The sequence below is a fragment of the Paramisgurnus dabryanus genome, chromosome 6 (genome assembly GCF_030506205.2).
Source record: "Paramisgurnus dabryanus chromosome 6, PD_genome_1.1, whole genome shotgun sequence".
In the NCBI taxonomy this organism is placed as follows: domain Eukaryota; kingdom Metazoa; phylum Chordata; class Actinopteri; order Cypriniformes; family Cobitidae; genus Paramisgurnus; species Paramisgurnus dabryanus.
In genome coordinates this window covers 7,355,491-7,362,892 of record NC_133342.1, presented here as the reverse complement: position 1 = coordinate 7,362,892, position 7,402 = coordinate 7,355,491, and the positions used below count along the sequence as shown (strand labels likewise).

General features: G+C 39.7%; 1 long non-coding RNA gene across 4 annotated transcripts; it reads right to left on the bottom strand.

The window, feature by feature from the left end:
- Window positions 1-596: 596 nt before the first annotated feature.
- Window positions 597-3,659, bottom strand: LOC135744273 (uncharacterized). Of its 4 annotated transcripts, XR_010530707.1 has the most exons (7): window positions 3,165-3,659; window positions 3,037-3,054; window positions 2,694-2,894; window positions 2,451-2,590; window positions 1,476-1,601; window positions 1,192-1,225; window positions 597-1,012 (listed from the first exon to the last, which is right to left on the bottom strand). It is a non-coding gene; the product is annotated as an uncharacterized lncRNA (long non-coding RNA). The 4 variants fall into 4 exon arrangements; XR_010530706.1 differs by having other exon boundaries at window positions 597-1,225; window positions 2,421-2,590; XR_010530703.1 differs by having other exon boundaries at window positions 597-1,225.
- Window positions 3,660-7,402: the final 3,743 nt, after the last annotated feature.

Below are 7,402 nucleotides of genomic sequence, written 5' to 3'. Positions count from 1 at the left end.
GAGAAGGGGAGCGGACTTTTCAGGCGAGTCGAAGTACTCCCAAAAGTGATATTATGCCATAAAATATAGTTCCTCTTTTAAATCCGCTTAGAAAAGCGCTACGTTTTATTTTGTACCACCAAACTTGCTCGTATAACTACTCGTCTTAAATAGGAAAAACGTTGATGTGTTTGGTCACTTCTAACTTTATCTCTAAATGGTACCATTGAATGAATGGGGCTAAGCTAAATGCTATCGTAGCGTCGCAGCGCGCTCCAGCGCTTACGTGCACACACACAGATGATAGAGGGATGATTCAACAGTTCTTAGTTAAGGTAATAACATATTTTAATATTGAAAATGAGTAGACTATTCCTTTAAGCATTGAAGAACCAGGACCAGTGGCGGACAATGACTTATTTTCCGAGGGCGCAAAATGCAATGCGAAGCTCCTCCCAACATGTATGTAGCCCGTCATGTGTGTGGTTCGTCATTTTAAAATAAGTGCCTGCTGCACACACGTCATAATGGTTTATGATAAAAAATACCTGCATTATCTCATGCGTAATCAGAGTTTAATGTTAAGTGAATGTGTTGTGTGTATTTTGTATATTTTGTGAACGTGAGCATCTCTTTTATCATAAAAGGTTTTGACGCGTGTGCAGCAGGCACTTCTTTTGACAAGACACGTGATGCACATGGTTTACATGATGTAACAAACACATATTTTTGAAGACACGAGCAACACACATGACACTCTGAACACTTATTTTGAATTCGCACCCCTCAGAAGAGCAGTCACGAGCCGCCACTGGCCAGGACAGTATTTAATATAACTCTGATTGTGTTTGGCTAAAGAAAGAAAGACAAACATCTTGGATAACATGGGGTTGAGTAAATAATCCTTCAAAGCTAAAAGTTTACGTAAAAATTATAATTGTATCATTTACTCACCTTCATGTTGTTATAAACTTGCCAAAAATTCTTTAATCTGATAAATGATGTCAATCATACAGTTGATGGTACCCATTGACTTCCATAATAGGAAAAAGACATTTTATTGAAGTAAATGAGCAGCTGTGTACTTAACATCATTTATCAAAATATCTTGTTTTGTGTATATCACAATAAATAAACTCATGCTGGTTAAGAACATAAACCGGGCCTGTGTGACCACTAAAGCACAATAAAAAACATGTAAAGCTATCTTACCTTGAAAGAAAATTTGACACGGACTACTGAAAATCTAATGAAGGAAAAAGACAAAAAATCATATATTATGCACAAACGTTAAAAACAACATTGCAGTGTAGTGTTTAGTATAATGCGTTTCAAATAAGTAAATTCAACTTATATTATTTGTATAGTATATATCAGTACAGAGACATGCACAAGTTTGGGCACCCCTGGTAAAAAAATTCTGTTAATGTAAACATTTAAGCGAGGGGAAGATGAAATGATCTCCAAAAGTATCCAAAGTTAAACATGAAACGCACATGATTACCACTGTATGTAGTCCAGTGCTGGGATCGTCTGAAGTCCTTGCAAGGGTCGATGTCATCTTTCCATTTGTGTTAGGTCATCTGACAGAGGCAGGATCCAGACTGCAGCTCACATAAATGCTAGTAGAAATAGAAAAGCAAATTGAGAAAATTTGCATGACTGCTGTTCATAGCTTTTTAGGTAGTGGATGGTTGTGATTATTAAGTTATTTATAACCTGAGGCAAAGGTTAGTGAATGCAATTATGTGTATGCTAGACTTAGAGCTGTTGCTTTTGGTGGATAGAATCGGCGGTGTCAATTTCAACGTCGATAATTAGTCAACATAAATATTGTGTCATCACGACAAAAATATAGCCTTTTCTCCTTTGACATGGCAGATTTAAATGCAGATTAACATTCACAATGAGAAAAATCTGCAAACTGGACTGAAGAAGAAATCAGGGGGCTCGTCACTATCAGCTATGAACATTCACCAGCATAACAAAACAGCGTGTAACACAGTGCTTCCCAATCCTGGTCCTCGAGCACCCCCTCCCAAAAACTTATTTAAAACACCTGATTCAACTTATCAGCCTCCTTCCAAAATGGTAAAAATGTCTCCCTAACAAGCTGATGAGTTAAATAAGGAGACATCTAAAACTTTTTGAGAGGGCGTGCTCGAGGACCAGGATTGGGAAGCACTGGTGTAACGCACTCCTTTATGATCTTATCATAAACAAAAAAATACACGTGTGGTTTCTCGAGAGAGAAATCACGGATAAGCAAACTACAGATACTACGAAAAACCTACCAAGTGCATGTGTGTGAAAGCACAAACAAATCTAGATAACTATTGGCAGCGTGAATTAACCAAAATCAAATAATCCCGAACAACTCCCGGATGTGTACGCTGTATTTTTTCCATAATGTGTGTGTGAAAAGGGCTACAGACATTAACCATTCATTGAAAGCAAGTTGTCCATTGAACCTTAAATGTCCTTGTCAGTATCGGGAAAGCGGTCCTGAAACAAATATCCTCGTCGTAAGAGATGTACGGCGTACTGTCTCGACTAAACATATGGAGTCCTTCTTTAGGATCTCTGACTGCCGCACTCTGATGTTGTTCACCTGGCGTGTAACACGACAACCCAAATTGTCTTCATTATTCCAGGCACCTGCACAGAAACATTGAGAACACAAGCACCAGGGAAGCAGTGAGTGTGCGTCTTACCTACACCTAATGTAGCGTGTACATGCCGGGCGATGGAGGCCCCGGTGATTCCAACATAGGGGGGAGAAGCAGTTATAAGTCGGTATCTCAAAAGCCTGAGGCAATGTGGTGGGAGAAGTGCTGGCTCGTGTCTTCCACTGTCGGTTTGCTGGCATTGGAGAGAATCTCATCTGGATTGATCGCATCCTAGATGTACATGCCCTGCACAGAGAAACAGATGGCTTAGTACCTCTATGTCCTATCTCCGATAAAACTAATATGACAGTATGGTTAAGATCAAAAACACTTAGGGTTAAAGTCAAATAATAAAAATGTTTGTAACAGCTGGTTAAAAACAACTTACAGCAAATGATGTTGTGATCTGTTTTGCAAAGACATAAAACATAATAATTGAATATTACAGATTAACATAAATGATGTCCAGTTACACACACTAAAATGTCTTGAGGTGTCTGTCAGTGAAACACTTACACAGCAGTGCCAATGACCTGTTAACACACAAGAAGAGAGGAAACATATATGAGGGAAATATTAGCTAAGGAAAAAGGCAAGAAATTTATTCAGTCATTTCCAGCCCTTGATGTGTTTAAAATCCACAGTATGGCAAATGACTATGATATGAAACACCTGTTCATTAAATCACTGTACATTTCATACATCTGATATACAATAACGTAAATCAGATTGCACTGTGCATAACAAAATGGTTGTCAAAAAATCTGAACTAACTTAAATAATGTCAATGTAAACATCTTTTGTTTGTTTTGTTTTTAAATTTGCTGCCATTGTAAGCACTCAAACTATCATACAGATCATAATAATACACTTTATACAGTAACTAAAACTGCCAGAGCATCATAAATATATATAGAGACAAAAATCATATTATTCACACTCACTAAATGTGTTTAAAATGACAATTTACCTCAGACAAGATATTTGCAAAAGCTTTTCTAACAAACGGGACAGAACAACTAGATAGTAAAGTTTGAAGACAAACTTTATGTTGGCTTGAGAAAGCGTAGCCTGAACGTTTAAAACGGTTTGACATAAGTTTAGTTTAGTAGGCTATCTGGCTGTTAGTATGTTTAAGTATGAAGGTAGCATGATTTACCATGAAGCTAGCATGATGCTAGCATGATTAGAATGAAGCTAGCTTGATGCTAGCATGATTAGCATGAAGCTAGCATGATAAGCATGAAGCTAGCATGATGCTAGCATGATTAGCATGAAGCTAGCATGATGCTAGCATAACTAGCATGAAGCTAGCATGATTAGCATGAAGCTAGTATGATGCTAACATGATGTTAGCATGATTAGCATGAAGCTAACATGATGCTAACATGATTAGCATGAAGCTAGCATGATGCTAGCATGATTAGCATGAAGCTAGCATGATGCTAGCATGATTAGCATGAAGCTAGCATGATGCTAGCATGATTAGCATGAAGCTAGCATGATGCTAGCATGATTAGCATGAAGCTAGCATGATGCTAGCATGATTAGCATGATGCTAGCATGATTAGCATGAAGCTAGCATGAAGCTAGCATGAAGCTAGCATGATGCTAGCATGATTAGCATGAAGCTAGCATGATGCTAGCATGATTAGCATGAAGCTAGCATGATGTTAGCATGATTAGCATGAAGCTAGCATGAAGTTAGCATGATTAGCATGAAGCTAGCATGAAGTTAGCATGATTAGCATGAAGCTAGCATGATGTTAGCATGATTAGCATGAAGCTAGCATGAAGCTAGCATGATTAGCAAGAAGCTAGCATGAAGCTAACATTTATTGCGTTGCTAGGGTACTAAGTTTGGTTGCTAGGGAGAAAATTGGCATCCCATAATGATCACCCTTCAAGCCACAAGTTAAACGGTCCAACCCCCGTGTCTCTACAATGTTCTGATGCGGAGATATAAGGCTTTGTTTATTCCGTTGCTAGGGTACTAAGTTTGGTTGCTAGGGAGAAAATTGGCATCCCATAATGATCACCCTTCAAGCCACAAGTAAAACGGTCCAACCCCCGTGTCTCTACGATGTTCAGATCCAGAGATATAAGGCTTTGTTTATTATGTTGCTAGGGTCTTGATATTTTGTTGCTAGGGGCGTGGCTTAATACCTCAATAAGAATCCTAAGAGACTGATTGGATGCCTGAGTAAAATGAGCCCACCCCTATGTCTCTATGACACTCTGGTGCAAAGATATCCATCTGGGCTTTTTATAATGGTAGTCTATGGGAGATGTTGCTAGGGTACCCAAAATTGTTGCTAGGGGCGTGGCTTAATAGCTCTGGGGTGATCCTAAGAGACTGATTGGATGCTTGAGTAAAATGAGCCCACCCCCATGTCTCTAAGACACTCTAAAGTGAAGATATTCCATCTGGGACGCTTTTATTCCCTTTTATGGGCATGTTTCCTGGCCCATTATAAGTCAATGGGAAATTTTGGGGGCCTCTTACACCCCAGGGGTACAGCTTACACCCCATTGTGAGGTATGTTCTTACACAGCCTGTCAGCCTCCTTAAATGTGGTAAGCCACAAGTTTCTACAAGTTTCTCACTCGCAGCTATGACCCGTCAAAGTTTGTCTCAATGTTAAGTCAATGGAAATTTTGGGGTGTTTCAGCGCCCCGTTTAGGAATTCGGAAGGTCCCATCAGTTAGAAAAGATATAGCAACTCGAGTCAGATCAGACCGAAGGTATGTCCAAAGTTTGATGGCTGTAGCTTGAAAGCTCTAGGACGAGTTAGAGTTAGAAATTTTAGTCTCAGAAAAAGAATAATAATAACTAGATAGTAAAGTTTGAAGACAAACTTTATGTTGGCTTGAGAAAGCGTAGCCTGAACGTTTAAAACGGTTTGACATAAGTTTAGTTTAGTAGGCTATCTGGCTGTTAGTATGTTTAAGTATGAAGGTAGCATGATTTACCATGAAGCTAGCATGATGTTAGCATGATTAGCATGAAGCTAGCATGATGCTAGCATGATTAGAATGAAGCTAGCTTGATGCTAGCATGATTAGCATGAAGCTAGCATGATAAGCATGAAGCTAGCATGATGCTAGCATGATTAGCATGAAGCTTGCATGATGCTAGCATGATTAGCATGAAGCTAGCATGATTAGCATGAAGCTAGTATGATGCTAGCATGATGTTAGCATGATTAGCATGAAGCTAGCATGATGCTAGCATGAAGCTAGCATGATGCTAGCATGATTAGCATGAAGCTAGCATGATGCTAGCATGATTTGCATGAAGCTAGCATGATGCTAGCATGATTAGCATGAAGCTAGCATGATGCTAGCATGATTAGCATGAAGCTAGCTTAATGCTAGCATGATTAGCATGAAGTTAGCATGATGCTAGCATGAATAGCATGAAGCTAGCATGATGCTAGCATGATTAGCATGAAGCTAGCATGATGCTAGCATGATTAGCATGAAGCTAGCATGATGCTAGCATGATTAGCATGAAGCTAGCATGAAGCTAGCATGATTAGCATTAAGTTAGCATGAAGCTAGCATGATGCTAGTATGATTAGCATGAAGCTAGCATGATGCTAGCATGATTAGCATGAAGCTAGCATGATGTTAGCATGATTAGCATGAAGCTAGCATGAAGTTAGCATGATTAGCATGAAGCTAGCATGAAGTTAGCATGATTAGCATGAAGCTAGCATGATGTTAGCATGATTAGCATGAAGCTAGCATGAAGCTAGCATGATTAGCAAGAAGCTAGCATGAAGCTAACATTTATTGCGTTGCTAGGGTACTAAGTTTGGTTGCTAGGGAGAAAATTGGCATCCCATAATGATCACCCTTCAAGCCACAAGTTAAACGGTCCAACCCCCGTGTCTCTACAATGTTCTGATGCGGAGATATAAGGCTTTGTTTATTCCGTTGCTAGGGTACTAAGTTTGGTTGCTAGGGAGAAAATTGGCATCCCATAATGATCACACTTCAAGCCACAAGTAAAACGGTCCAACCCCCGTGTCTCTATGATGTTCTGAAGCGGAGATATAAGGCTTTGTTTATTCCGTTGCTAGGGTACTAAGTTTGGTTGCTAGGGAAAAAATTGGCATCCCATAATGATTACACTTCAAGCCACAAGAAAAACGGTCCAACCCCTGTGTCTCTACGATGTTCAGATCCAGAGATATAAGGCTTTGTTTATTATGTTGCTAGGGTCTTCATATTTTGTTGCTAGGGGCGTGGTTTAATACCTCAATAAGAATCCTAAGAGACTGATTGGATGCCTGAGTAAAATGAGCCCACCCCTATGTCTCTATGACACTCTGGTGCAAAGATATCCATCTGGGCTTTTTATAATGGTAGTCTATGGGAGATGTTGCTAGGGTACCCAAAATTGTTGCTAGGGGCGTGGCTTAATAGGTCTGGGGTGATCCTAAGAGACTGATTGGATGCTTGAGTAAAATGAGCCCACCCCCATGTCTCTAAGACACTCTAAAGTGAAGATATTCCATCTGGGACGCTTTTATTCCCTTTTATGGGCATGTTTCCTGCCCCATTATAAGTCAATGGGAAATTTTGGGGGCCTCTTACACCCCAGGGGTACAGCTTACACCCCATTGTGAGGTATGTTCTTACACAGCCTGTCAGCCTCCTTAAATGTGGTAAGCCACAAGTTTCTACAAGTTTCTCACTCGCAGCTATGACCCGTCAAAGTTTGTCTCAATGTTAAGTCAATGGAA